General features: G+C 36.8%; 1 protein-coding gene across 2 annotated transcripts in view; it reads left to right on the forward strand.

Annotated features, from left to right (window-relative positions):
- PCGF3 (polycomb group ring finger 3) overlaps positions 1-14,918 on the forward strand; it is a 56,442-nt gene that overhangs the window by 21,610 nt on the left and 19,914 nt on the right. For both annotated transcript variants that reach the window (XM_088129980.1, XM_088129981.1), the window contains exon 2: positions 11,274-11,316. The gene's annotated coding sequence lies outside the window, so the exon portion shown is untranslated. The remainder of the gene's footprint in view (positions 1-11,273; positions 11,317-14,918) is intronic.

A 14,918-nucleotide genomic window follows, 5' to 3' on the forward strand; every position in this document is an offset into this window, starting at 1 on the left:
CAAACTGCAAAATACAATTTCAAATCAGGTAGACCCAATCCTCCTCTTTCCTTTGCATCTTGTAACACCTTATATTTAATCTGTGTTTTTTTCCCCTGCCACACAAATTTAGATAGATCCTTCTGCCACTGTTTAAATAGTGCATCAGTTGTCAAAACAGGCATTGTCTGAAACAAAAACATTCTAGGCAAGGTATTCATTTTTATCACAGAAATTCTCCCCAGTAATGACAACTTTAGTTTCTCCCATCTTAACATGTCTTTTTTCACTTCATTCCATGTCTTAACATAGTTATTTTGAAATAACGTAAATTCATATTTGTCATAGTGATACCCAAATATTTTATTTTCCTTTCAATCTTAAAACCCATTTTATTCATCAATTCTGTTTGATCTTCTATTTTCATGTTTTTGTTAACATCTTTGTCTTCTGTTTGTTGATCTTAAAACCTGCTAATGCACCAAATTCTTTTAGTTTTCCCATTAATGTTTCAATTCCCTTTAAAGGATCTTCCAGAACAACACCAAGTCATCTGCAAAAGCCCTTAATTTATAAGTTTCTTTTTTAATCTTTATTCCCACAATCCTCTCATCTTGTCTTATATCTCTATTCAGTATTTCAAGAACCAAAATAAACAAGAGAGGAGACAGTGGACATCTCTGTCTTGCTCCTTTTTGTATCTCACAAAGCTTTGTTAGGTCTCCATGGACAATTATTTGTGCTTTCTGTGAAGTATAAATAAATCTTACTCATTTTATAAAGTTCCCTCAAAATTTCATATCTTCCAAAACTTTGAACAAGAAAGCCCAGTTCAAATTGCCAAAGGCCTTCTCTGGATCTGAGAAAATCAGTGCGGCTTGTTTTTCATTATATTGCTCCAAATATTCCAAAATGTCCAACACATTTCTAACACTGCCCTTTAACTGTCTTTTAGGTAAAAATCCACATTGATCCTCATGAATAAATTCTTGCAAAATTATTTTCAGTCTATCAGCTAGAATCATTATAAACAACTTGTCATTATTCAATAATGATATTGGCCTGTAATTTCTTGTTAAAGTCAAATCTTGTCCCTTTTTAGGTATTAGTGTTATATTGGCCTCTTTCCAACTCTCTGGCATCTTTTCTCCCTGTATGATACACTTCATTATGTTTTGTAAAGGTTGTGAAAGTTCATCCTCAAAACATTTATAATAAGAACCTGATAATCCATCTGGTCCAGGCACCTTTCCTCGTTTAATCTTTTTTATAGCTTCAGAAACTTCCCTTATTGTTATGGGTCCATTCATAATCTGTATCTGTTCCTCTGTAATCCTCAGTAAATTTTGTTTCTTTAGATATTCATCTATTTTCTCCAGAGAGATGTTACTTCCTTTATACAAGTTGGAATAATATTGATGAAATGCTTTTTGTATAGCCATGCTATCAGTTATTACAGTATCTCCCTTGTTCTTTTCTTTTTCTTAATTTATATGCCAACCAACACTTGAGTCATTTCTGTCCAGTTTTGTTTGCTCCTGTAAAGAGAAAGTACCCAGTGCAACTATTCCTCTTATCCCATTGCCATTCTGGTTTGGGTCCCCCTTCCTTCTGTCCATCCTCCCTCCCTCCCTCCTTCTTCCTTTTTGCTGGAAGGAAGAATGGGAGTATGTGTACCTTCGTGTTTCTCTGTGTGAGTGGTTTGTGTGTATCACGGGATGGTTGTTGAATCAGTTTGTTTTCTAAATGGGCTACCTTATTTTATAAGGTTCAAAATAGAGTTTTACATATTGGGAATAAATCTCCAAGACTGGTTTTAGCTGGAAGTTGGGAATTGCAGAGGATTTTGTCTGTGTTTGTGTTTGTCTTCTCCTTTTTTGGAATGATCAACTTAAAATCAGGGTCATTTTTTGGGTAAAAACAGTAACTTATCTAACTGTGGAAGAACAAACAGCACGTGAGGGAAGCTGGATACAGCCGATTGTTTTGCTCTTTTGGTTTTATTTTCTCCTTTTTTTTTTTCTCTTGTCAGATGGTTTTAGTATTGTTGCCTGTATCTGCAAAAATACACGCATGGAAATAAAAATGGTCTCCATGCTTAGAAGATTATAAGAGCAAAACAAGCCCAACACTGAAAAAAAAAAATGCACCACAGTAAGATTTAAAGCTGACCGCAATGATTCCAATTAAAAGAAAAGAAGAAGGAGGTGAGGGTATCAAGGTTTAATATGAACAAATGTAATTAGTTTGGCTGTGTACATACAGTTCACAAAAATTTGCTTAAAGAAAATAGTTCTTATTTAAACGTTGCTTGAATGTGAGGTGTAGGTTAGGCTTGGCATCTGAAAGTAATAAGAAACTTTTGTCAATCCATTGAAAAACATGAGGGTTTTTGCAAAGTATAAAGGCAGTAATGTATTCGCTTTCTTCTTCCAAGTTTAGTGTGATAAAACTTTATCAGCCAGTCTCTTAGAACCAAACTTTAGCTCAAAGGTATTTCTTATACCATCCAGATTCTGTGGCTGTAAATAAGATACATAGAAATCAATGTTACATAGATATTTAATCAGAGATACAATCACAAGCATCTCTTTATAGCATTGCAGTGTGGATGAGGGGAATGTCTGAGTAAGCAATATTTTTCTGTTAGTGGTACCTCTGCAATTTTAGAAGTGTATCTCACAAAATTCTGTTTATAGTAGGCATGGCCCGTCATAAACATGCCTTTACTTAAAGGATGCTCCCTGTCATCCCAGCATTGATCCCTGCTCCCCACCCCTGGACGGATGGGCACATTTCCAAACAAAGCCCTATGTAGCAACTCTCCACCATTCTTTATGCTTGAAGGACCTGTGCGGGACCCAGAGGCGTTCCAGTAAAACAAGATGATACTAGTGGCGAGGGCTTTGCATTGCACCTGTACCTGCTTCATCTTTATTGCAGTGTCTGTTTAATTAGACCCATTTTAAAATAAATGTGTTAACGTTCAAGGTGTCACAAGATTCTTTGACTACGAAGACTTGCACGGCCGTCTCTGGAAATGGAAAATACAACTGAAATCAGGTGGAGCATGAGCCTGGTTGGGGATCAGATTGCCTGAATGTCTGAAAAATAGAGCAATAGGAGGCTATTTGTAACAGAGCCATTTGTTAAAGGATTATGTAATGTAGAAAAATACTCAGATTAGTCTTTTTTTTCAGGTAATTTAAGGCATGGAGGTTTGCAGACAGAACAGATAAGTAGCATTTGTTTCCAAATTATATCATAGGGTTCATATAGTTTTATATAAAAATGTCCTACACCTCATTTTTCAGGGCACTCAGTTCTGTAGCAGCACTACCCGAGTGCTAAAGATGTAAGATCTCTGGCAGTGGGTCTGAAATTTTTTTCTAAGAAATTTAGCATTTTGTGTCTACTGGCCAGGACAGTGGGGTGGGGGAGAAATATTGTGCTGTGGAATTTCTTTATTCTGATCTTAGGGTGGACTTGGGACTGCAAAATGCTGGATGGGAGTTATATGCGGCTTTCTGATTACCCACTCCAACATTGTATGAGCATAAAATATTAATATTTAAACACAATCCTTGTTACCTACGTTTTTCTAAAATATTATGGTTCAAGCATTGCTGCTTCAGGTAGGTATCTCCCAGAGACAGTTGCCTAGAGAGTAGATCTTTCTAACTCATTTTAATGATAACTGGTTCATCACCTGTACTTAAAGTATGTCACAGAAGCAGGAGTGGAAGTAGTGATCATTAATCAGCCTCCCCATTTCGTGATCACGTGGGTTTACCCAAGATTGAATAATGGATTTCTGTAATGGATTTCTGGTTGTGGAAAAAAATCAGGTTGCCTAAAGGCTGCCAACAGTTTTTGCCTGTTACAGGTAGCCTGGAGTAACAGTGTAATCATGTTTTCAGGATAATTTGCAATAGTGTCAAAATTCCTTTGGAATGAAAGCTCAAATTGTGACTTGTTTCTCCCCTAAAAAATTTCCTCCAAGAAGTGCTTTGCCTGTTGAACATAAATCATTCAAAGTTTTACTCTGACTCATACCATGATTCATCTAATCTAATGTAGTTGACTCAGGTTACTGTGTGTTGGTCTTTTATTCCTCAAGATCCTTTTCAACTAGAGTATTGTATTTTTATTTTATGTTATTTTGTGTTATTGTTATGTTACGTTATGTTACATTATTTTATTTATTTATACCACCCAACTCCCAGCAGCTCTGAGAGTATATGCTCTTTTATCATAAAGCCATTTCACAAACAGGGGTTCTGGTCATGGGGAGACAATTGATGTTTGAACCCATATACAAATGAACTTAAAAATAGTTACAGCAGTTAATCTCACTATAGCTCAATAATTAGTGACTAAAAGGAATTGGATTGTTGGATTCACAATGCAGTTCTGTGCGTGTCAATTTAGGTTCAGTTAATATTTACTCCCAGATAAGTATGTAAATGACTGCAATCTGTGAGTGTCTGATCATTATATTGTAGACTAAACTTCATGAATGAACTTTCATTGCTTAATTCATTCATTTGTAGCTGGCCCTACCACAAGGATTTTGAAAGTTTCTGTATGCTGTAAAACCAGTTCATGGTATTTTTAGTTTATACACACACACACACACACACACACACACAATTTTGTGCAGCTTAACTAATTCTGTTATCTCATAAACTCTGCAACATAGCAAAGGTATGACAAAGCAGTGGCCCAATGAGCCTTATACCAGAGCCACAATATTTTACCATACAGGTAGTCCTCGCTTAACAACCACTATTGGGACTTAGGGGTTAGGGTTTAGGTCACTGAGCGATACAATCGTTAAGCGAGATGTCACGTGACCACTCTGCTTAGCGACTGCAATCCCAGCACTCCCAGCTGCTGTGGTTAAACAAGAATTGTGGATCATTAGATGAGGCAATTTCCTGCCAGCTTCCCGCAATCAAGTCAGTGGGGAAGCTGGCAGGAAGTTGCAAGCTCCAGGCATTTTCAACCAGCTCCCAGAGATGAGAGGGAGTCCTCTTGGCAGGCGGCAGTGGCCTGTGACCTTCCCTGCCAGCTTTCCCTTTGACTTTCTGGGGAAACCAACAGGGAAGATTGCAAATAGCAATCACATGATCACAGGGCACTTGGTAAACAGTTGTAAGTGTGAACTGATTGCCAAGGGCCAAAATTGCAGTCATGTGACCGCAAGTCCATTCAGCACCATTGTAAATTTGAATGGTCGCTGAACAAATGGTCGTTAAGTGAGGACTACTGTACTATCATTCGGTATTTCAGAACTCCAGAATTTCTATCCCGAGTTGGAAATAAATCTTCCCTAGCGTCATGCATTTGCAAAGATGGTCCTTGAAGAATAGATGATACTGACCAGCAGCAAGCTGGCAAATCTCATTAATTTAATAAAGACTTTTTGAATTGCAAAGGTGAGCAGATTGTAACAACATTCTACAATGAGTTTGCCCTCTAGCTTCAAAAATTTAATTCACAGCTTTTATTTTATCTCATAAAGATGAAATGTATTACATTTTCCGCTTCCGGTTCTCTTAAATAAACATTTGATTCAAAGCAGGATAGGGTGCTTGAGATGTTGAGCTGCAGGGTATAGTGTACCTGTTACCGGCAGTTCATAGCAGTTGCCAGTACTGTTCAGATTTATTTAAATCTTTGTAATGGCTTTTAAAGCTCTTCAAACTTTTAGCTTTGTATGTCATAGAATCTGCTTTGTTTGCGCTGTATAAGTCCATTGTTAAGATCTTGGGGATTGATTTAATTCTGTTTTGGCTCATAGACATACTTCTCTCCCCATAACTAGGTCCTCTGGAGCTCAGAAATATGTTAAGGCCATCTTGCACAATGCTGTTCCCTCTTATTAAAATCCATCTAGCATTTTCACCACTGTGCTTCCTTTTTTGTTGTTGCTTGATGGCTTAGTATATTTCATAATTTGTATTCATTACTCTTTGGGGAAGACTTTCATACTGTGGCTGAGTGGCAGAATAATTTTATATTTTAAAAATAGTCTTGATAATTTTAGAAAGCCAGATTCAGTTGAGAGCCTTTGTGATTCAGTGCAAAGCCAATTTTTGGCTTATTTTTTAATTTATTTGTGTTAGATTTATATCTTGCCTTTCCTCCATGAACTCAAGGCAGTGTATTTAGCTTTCCTATAGGCACAAAAGCAAAATAAATTAGTTTTCTTTTCTGCTTCTCCAGTAGGACAGACAATGTGGTACCCTCCAATTGTGTTGCACTTCAGGTTCTGTAATCCCCAGTTAGAATGACCAGTAGTTATAACTCTATGAGGAATAGTCTAAAACACTTGGAGGGTGTAAAGTTGCTTGCTCCTGTTGTACTTTTTTGGTGTTTAGACCTCTTGGAGAATGGTAATACAGAGTAAGTACCTATGTAAAGGAAGTACAAGCAGCAGGTTACTTGTTATATATTTGATTAGAAAGGCCCTGTCCTAGTGTCAGCTTCCTCCTATAACAGCAATTGAACAAGTAGTTGAACTACTAACTTTTTAGACCACAGGCTATTCTTGATTTTTCAATGGCTTACCAGGGGCTGTACTGCCAAGGAGTAGGGCCAGGGCAAAGAAGTGAGTGTGACCAGAACAAAACATTAAATTTAAGTTTAATTAACCTTAATCAAAATCATTAATATGATAATTTAATTATTTTCCCCTTCTGTCATGTTTTTAAAAAGATTTCAGTTACAACTCTGGGAGGAACTCTGTGAACTGTACTCAAACCGTATGGAATCCATATGTAATCCTAACATGTATGTGGCAGCCCTTAGCCAACTTTAGTTGGTCTCAAAAAGCTAAGCAGGGTCAAACTGGGATAGTACTTGAATGGGAGATCACCAGGAAACCATATGCATTCCAGGTGTAAAGGAAAGCTAACTCTGCTCCTGAATTTATAATAGAGTTTATTTTTCTCCTTAACCTATCACTTCTTTGTTTTTATTGATGGCACAAAACAAAATGCTCTGGCAAAATATCTTACATTTGCCAGACCCGTTGTTGTCTCCATAAAGCTGCTTGGATTATTGAGCGAATTGAACAAGGTGCTGATGAAACCATTCTCCTAGATTTGCAAAAAGGCTAAGTGTATGGAGCGATATGTCTATTCAGAAACTGCAGTATTTCTAAGAGGAGGTTGATAGATAGGTTGATAGATAGATAGGTTGATAGATAGATAGGTTGATAGATAGATAGATAGATAGATAGATAGATAGATAGATAGATAGATAGATAGATAGAAGCATATTTTTGCATGCCTCAGCTTCTCCCTTAAAGGGTTCTATGAGCACACATTAGTGACCTGTAGAAGGGTTTAGAGTTGTGGTAGCATGTTGATATTGTGCAGGTATATGTGTATGTGTGTCTGTATCTCTGTCTCTGTCTCTCTAGCCCTATCTGTATCTCTGTCTATCTATCTATATCTGTGTGCATTCAGAGTCTTTGAGAGAAAATACTGAGCCATCTGGAATCCTCCTTTGTGCTTGAATGCTTTCCCATTACTAACATTTCATTGAAACTTGTTTCCAGTTTTATGTTGGTTATAGTACTAGAATCACAATTCTGCAATGTTATGTGTGCATTTGAATTTAGCCTTTTACTAATTTGTCCAAAAAATTAGTAGCCCCATTTTTTCAGTAGAAAAGTATCTTCGTAGAATTTCCAATTGGCTTTTGGATAACATAGGATGAGTTGAACTTTGCCCATTGTTTCCATTTTGGATGTGGGCTTGTTTCTTCTTTCCATTTAAAAAGTAAGAAATGCAGGGTGTGGTCACCAGCTTATTTAAGTTGAGTGATAATATGACAAGGGGAAGTCTGTTTCAGAGTCTTCTTTCCTCCCATTGCATTTATCCTCTTTTCAGGCAAATGAGGCTAGACTTCCTTACACCACTTCATTAACTAGGCAGTTCTGATCCATTCCCTTGGCACCATCTGTTCACTAAATGAAGCTGAGAAGAAGGTGAAGGAAATGGTACATTATTATATAATAATGGATGTGTTTGAATAAATGATGCTTAATCTGTCATTTGTGGTTGTCTGTTCAGTCAAAACTTTTCTAACACACACACACACAGAGTGGTGCTTAGAAGTTTGTGAACCCTTTTGAATTTTCAATATTTCTACATAATTATGACATAAAACATGATCTGTTCTCCACACAAGTCCTAAAACTTGATAAAGAGAACCTAATTAAACAAAATGAGTCCAAAACATTATACTTGTTCATTGATTTATTGAGAATGATCCAAAGCTACATATTTGCTTGTGGCAAAAATATGTGAACCTTGAGGATTATCAATTCATTGGAAGGGGAAATTGGAGTCAAGTGTTTCAGTCAATGGGATGATAATCAGGTGTGAATGTGGGAGGCCCTGCCTTATATAAAGAACAGAATTCTGAGTATTCACTATCAAAGTCTGAACTTCACAACCAAGTATGTGGAAGAGTGTCATGCCTTGAACAAAGGAGATTTCTGAGGACTTCCAAAAAACAGTTGTTGATGCTCACCAGGCCGCAAAAGGTTACAAAGCTATTTCCAAAGAGTTTGGACTCTACCAGTCCACTGTCAGATGGATCATGTACAAATGGAGGTAATTGAACTCTATTGTTACCCTCTCCAGGAGTGGTTGACCACTAAGATCACACCAAGAGCAAGGGATGTAATACTCTCAGAGGTCCCCAAGAAACTCAGGGTAATGTCTAAGGAACTAAAGGGCTGTCTTGCATTGCCAAACGTCAGTGTTTATGAGACCACCATCAGGAGAACAGTAAACAACAGTGGTGTGCATGGTAGGGTTGCAAGGAGAAAGTTACTACTCTCCAAAAAGAACATTGCTGCCCATTTTACAGTTTGGGGAAAACTATGTGGATAAGCCAGAAGGCTATTGGAAGACTGTTCTGTGGATGGATAAGACCAAAATCTTTTTGTCTTGAATGAAAAGTGTTATGTTTGGCAAAAGGCAAACACTGCATTCCAGCATAAGAGTCTTATTCCATCTGTGAAACACAGTGGTGGCAGCCCAAGGTTTGGGCCAGGACAGCTTGCCATCATTGATGGAACTATGAATTCTGAATTGTATTAGCAAATTCTACAGGAAAGTGTCATGTTATCTGTCTGTGAACTGAAGCTTAAGAGAAAGTGGATCATGAAGCAAGACAACGACCAAAACACACAAGTCGTGCAACCAAAGAATGGGTAAAGCAGAAGAAAGTTAATGTTTTAAAATGGCCAAGTCAGAGTTTGACCTGAATCCTATAAAAATGTTGCGGAAGAACCTGAAGCGGGCAGTTCATGCAATGAACCCCCAACATCCCTGAGTTGCAGCTGTTCTGTAAGGAGGAATGGGCTCAAATTCCTCCAAGCCGACATGCAGGACTAATCAACGGTTATTGGAAATGTTTAGTTGCAATTATTGCTGCCCAAGGGGGGGCACACCAGATATTGAAAGCAAAGGTTCACATACTTTTGCCACATACAAATATGCAGCTTTGGATCACTTTCCTCCATTAGTAAATGGGCAAGTATCATGTTTTTGACTCATTTGTTTAATTGGACTTTTTGTTATCTAGTTTTAGGACTTGTATGGAGAACAAATCACATTTTAGCTCATATTTATGCAGAAATATTGAAAGTTCAAAAGGGTTCATAAACTTTTAAGCACTACTTCATGTGTAGAGGGTTTTTTGTGTGTGTGTGTGTATAACATACATCAAAATTAATGTGAACTAAACCAAGATGCTTATCAGAGGATCAGCTTTCTCTTAGAGCTACTGTGGCTCAATTGTTAATGGCTTTTACAAATAACCTTATTAAGGATTCAGCCAAGTGTGGTAAAATTTAGTTTCCATATTATTGAAAAGTGCTTTGGTGTATATATACATGTGTATTGTAACAAAGATACAATGTATGAGGAAGCAGATTTCCTCATAATAAAGTGCTTTAACCCTTGATCATTTCAGCCAGGAGCCATAGCCAATCCTAGCTCTGTTGTTCTTTTATGATAGAGGAATTTTGAAACTTACTGGTGCCACATTTTTAGGTGTACACTTATATAGTGTAAAATGTAAATCCGTGAGCAGTACCTTTTTGTTGGATAAAGAGATGGCTAAAAATATTGGTCATGCTGTATTTCTCCTTTGACACATGCCTATATATCCAATGCCTTCGCTGAAAGGCAGGACTGGAAGATCTTGGGTGAATCTTGTAGACCTTTCATTTAAGAAGGATAATTCTGAAGGCTGAATATACTTTGGCCAACTGTGCTTGGCTGAAGTTCATTCTGAAGATTTAGGCTTTATTTTGACACAGAATTAAGGAAACGTTGAAAAGTCCTTGCAAGGTGCTTTTTGATTATTTAGCTAGAAAATAAGTGGATTTTCCCCTCTATATAAATGAGAGGTCCTGTTTTTGCATCACTGATCTTGATCTTGTTTGTGAAATTTTGTACAAAAGGTTAGTGGGGGCACAGGAACTAAAGGAGCGGCACACCATATTTGCACGAAGCCTTGCCTTTCAAAACTGGAGTGTACAAGCTGCAGTTGCAAGTTAAAGCTAGTTTCTGAACGTGTTCAGAAACAGTCTTGGCACCCAGGAGAGAAGTGAGCAGCCTCTTCTGGAGGCTTCCCATTCATTACTGATTCTCATTCTCATTCATTATTAGTTAACAGTTTTATTAGCCCTTGAGTGAATTAATTTAATTAATTAATAATTAATAATTAATTAGCTCTTTTAAACCGTTTTAAGCACTTATGGCCAACTGCTCTGTTGTTGTTTGCTCATTTTGGTTTTAAAGATTGTTTTGCATATGGCTGAATTTGAGTTCTTTTTCTTGGGAAAGTGAGTGGGAATATAAACTTGCCAATAAATGTTGACAGGATAGATGAGTTGTTTAACTTAGTACAAGAAACATATTTAGACCTTTAAATACTGGAATGAACTAGGACCCTAGAGATCTTGGGAGAAGTTTTATGGAGTGCTCTGTTTTAAATGACAAAATAATTGGCTTTTTGACAGCAACGTTAGGTCTAGATCTGCTTGATTTTCTGCTGACAAAAGTCTAATAGAAAAATGTTGGTCTTCTCATTCATGTCACCCTGTGGTGATAGGAAGAACAACATCAGTTAGCATATTTGTATTTACTTCATATGAGATCGTAGTCCCTGGGTTTCTAGCAGAAGTTCATCATTTTCATGTTAAAAACAAGTATTTATTTATGGTGTTAACTTTTGGACTTGTTTTTCTATCTTTTCAGGTCTCTGGATGGCAGACTCTGAAAAGAAATGTTATTTTAAGAGGTATGCTTAGTAGCAAAATGATGTTTTCCTTCACTATGTAAAGAGATTTTTCCTGATTGAATTCTCCATCTTGTTTTAAATAAATGTAAAAGAATCTAAAAAAAGTTTTTTTGAAGGGAAAAAAAAACCCCAAATGCAAAACTTGTGCTTTTGGAGATCTAGTTAGAACTTAAGAGTGTTTCTCTTTAGGGATGTTTATTTTTGTTATATATAAGAAACATTGCTGCGGTTTCACCAAATATAGCTACAGTACTTCTAATATCAACATCCAGTTCATTCTAGGCCCAGCATAAGCTGATTTTATGTTTGCTTCAAATGCTACAGCATGACAGCTATGTTGAAACTAAAGGGGAATAATAATAATAGTTTTAATCTTAATATTTGATGTGTGAAAGTGTTTCTATTGAAATCCTGAAACCTATTTAAATGGAAATCACAGAAAAATATTTGAACTCTCCCATATAACTTATCCTGCTAATAGAAATGAGGGGATTCCTGTTAGCGGCAAGTGCTCTTTTATGCTACCTATCTGACATGTCATATAAAGTTTAGAAGTGTCTCAGGCAAACTTTTTAGTGGTTTCATTAGTCATAGGAGGAGCTTAATATTCAAAATAATGTAATCATTAGCAAGAAATACCTAATAAATTTATGGGGAAATTGTTTCGTTTCTCATCAGATTCAAATGAAAAGTTTAGCTCCGTTCAGTGTAGACACACCACTGAAAGGAGCCCTCTGCAGAAACTGGTGAATAGGAAGTACAACCAAGCTACCGATTACACAAAGTGACTCATAAAGCAATGGAGTATACAGCCAACTCTGTGGGTGGGCACTCAGCTTGCAGAACCTTTCAAAATAAATGCGTATTCTTTCCTATAGCTATAATTTGGGAATTAGTGAACCAATGTATGACCTACTAGCTCAGGATTGGTCACTAATATTTTAGAAATCGTATTTTAATAACTGCATTTACACAAACGCACGAGCCACAAATTTATAAAATAGTTGCTGCTGTCTCATTTTCAGGCTATCCATCTTTACATTGAACAGTGAAAAATGGAAAAGAAGTGGGCTCTTCCCCATGATTTAGAAATAAAAAATGGAAGTTACTAGAATTTTACACAGAAGTATGCAGATTAATAAAATGTTGTATGTACGTGTTATTTCAGAAAATGAAACTTGCTTGGCTCAGTTGAGAAATTTGGCCAAATGCAAGGTTTTAAAAATATATATTGTGCAACAAGACAAAAATAAGGAAATGAAGGAAATAGTTGTAGTGGCTGACTGCTAGCTGTCTCTGAAAGAGAGAGGTCAAAGCTATAGAAAACTGGCAAGCACTATAGTTTTATGCTATTTTATTTTTTGTAATAATAATGGTGCATTGGAGTATCTGCAAGAATACCATTTGCCTGCAAACAAGAACTGGTGGGACCACAAAACAGGCAAAGTAATAGAAAATGAAGAAGGTAAAGTGCTCTGGGACTTTAGAATTCAACAGAGAAGCACCTGCCACCCAGACTTAACAATTGTTGATAAGAAAGACAAAAAAATCTGGATAGCGGACAGTGTGACACCTGGAGACAGTGGAATAGAAGAGAAAGAACTGAAGAAAATCACAAAACATAAAGACCTGCAAATAGAGATAGAACGACTGTGGCAAAAGAAAGCAAAGATAGTACCAATAGTTGTAGGTGCAATCCCAAAACATCTGGAGCACCACTAGAAGACCATTGGCATTGACCCAACCATTATCAGTCAATTGCAAAAGGCAGCTTGACTTGGAACAGCTTCCATCCTGTGACGATACCTTTAACCCTATCACACAACAACATCTGCCTATCCCAGGTCCTTGGGAAGGACTGGATAGGTGGATAAAAATGCCAAGTCCAGTCTAAACATCTGGTTGACTGTGCGACCAACCATAACAACAACAACAACAACAACAATTCTTGTTAACTAGAAATTTGCCATTGTAAGGGACAAAAGGTATTTCAGGGCCAAACCAGGTGCAACTGTGGGAGAGCTACGATTCAGCTTCCCTTGCCCCTCTTCCATGAGTGATCTTTAATGCATCTGCCAGAATGCATTATCTTCCGTTTGAGTGGGATAAGGCTGTGCCTGCTATTTGAAATGGGTGTATATTGCCTGCAGTATCAGTCATTAGGTCTCTCAGTTGAAGTTTCATGGGAACATGCACGATGTTGTGTTCGTGTTCTGCTGGTTAGTTTCCTGTTGGCATTTGACTGACCACCATGGAAACAGAATGCTGGACTCAGTAGCTCTTTGGTATGAGCCAACTTAGTCTTCTTTGCGCACCTGTGTTGGTACCAATAATACCTTGATATAAAATATAAATCCATATATAGGCATACTTGTTTTGTAACTGCAGTTTCAGATATAATAAACTTTGAAATGTAATATTTTCTTGGTGCCATTTTCTCATTGAAAATCGTTTCTCACCTGCTCAACAAAGAATGTGATTTTTTAGGAGGAAACAGCATTGGAAAGAGGAGTTAGTTTTTAAGATATCAAAGAATTCAGCAACAGGCTGACTTGATTACCTCTTTGGGAATTGTAAATTCTCTGACAGTTGAATTATTGAAGACTATAGTCCTGGTGGCAGATTGATCCCATTACTGTTGTTAGTCCAAACTCAGTTCATGCCTTGCTTCTCCTGAAGCAGCTGAATTTTCTGTTTTCATAGATTAGCTAGGATTAAGTTACGTTCTTTGAGGATTAGATGAACGTGTTCAGTTTTTACCTCTTGGCATTGGATATCTCAGATCCGTGGTAAACTGTTTACTTATTGTGGATTTTGGAAAATATCTTTCATTGTACTTTGGATTAAGTGGACGGCTTGCATCTTTGTGTGCTTCCTTACACAATGGGTAATTAATTTGTAACATTAGCTGCTGAAGGAATGATAATAGTTCAATCTTGTTATATAAAGATTTGGCAGATCCTAGAGAAACAAAGATGAGCCAATAGGAGAAGGTTGTTGTTTTTTTTCTTGAGCTATTATATTTATTTCCTATCTAGCTAATTCAGGTATATTAAAAACTCCTATGATTACCACACCACACTTTTGTGTGAATGCCTGAGGGCCTGAGCTGTGTGGAATTCCTTGAGAAATTTAGCATAAAACATGTTTTGTTTGATGAGTGTATATTTTTCTTATGGAATGTAAAAACAAGTTTTTATTTTTTAAAAAATAGCATTTTGAAGAAATCCTCTGAAGGGAGAATGGGGAAGGAATGTGAATCATCTGAATATTTTGCATTTTTTTCCTTAGTCTTGATTCTGCTAGCTACTTCTAATTAATTACCTATACATTTGATAAAAAAGAAGGGATAATGTAAACGCAATATGAAAAATAATCCTGCTTTTTAGATATTCCGATCTTAAGGGCATAAACATATTGACTGTCTTAATTTCAACCAAATTATGAGGATATGTTACAAAAATTTACAACTTTTCAGCCAAAATGTCTCAGCAGTTTTTACTGAAAAACATCTTAGTCTGGTGACACCTGCCACGTAGAAACTCATTGCAGCAGATGGTAAAAATGCTTCCCTCCTGTCTTTATTATTTAGCACTCTATTT

The sequence above is a fragment of the Python bivittatus genome, unplaced genomic scaffold (genome assembly GCF_059951505.1).
Source record: "Python bivittatus isolate LINGU-HERP-01145 unplaced genomic scaffold, Pbiv_v1 ctg000850_np1212, whole genome shotgun sequence".
Lineage (NCBI taxonomy): Eukaryota > Metazoa > Chordata > Lepidosauria > Squamata > Pythonidae > Python > Python bivittatus.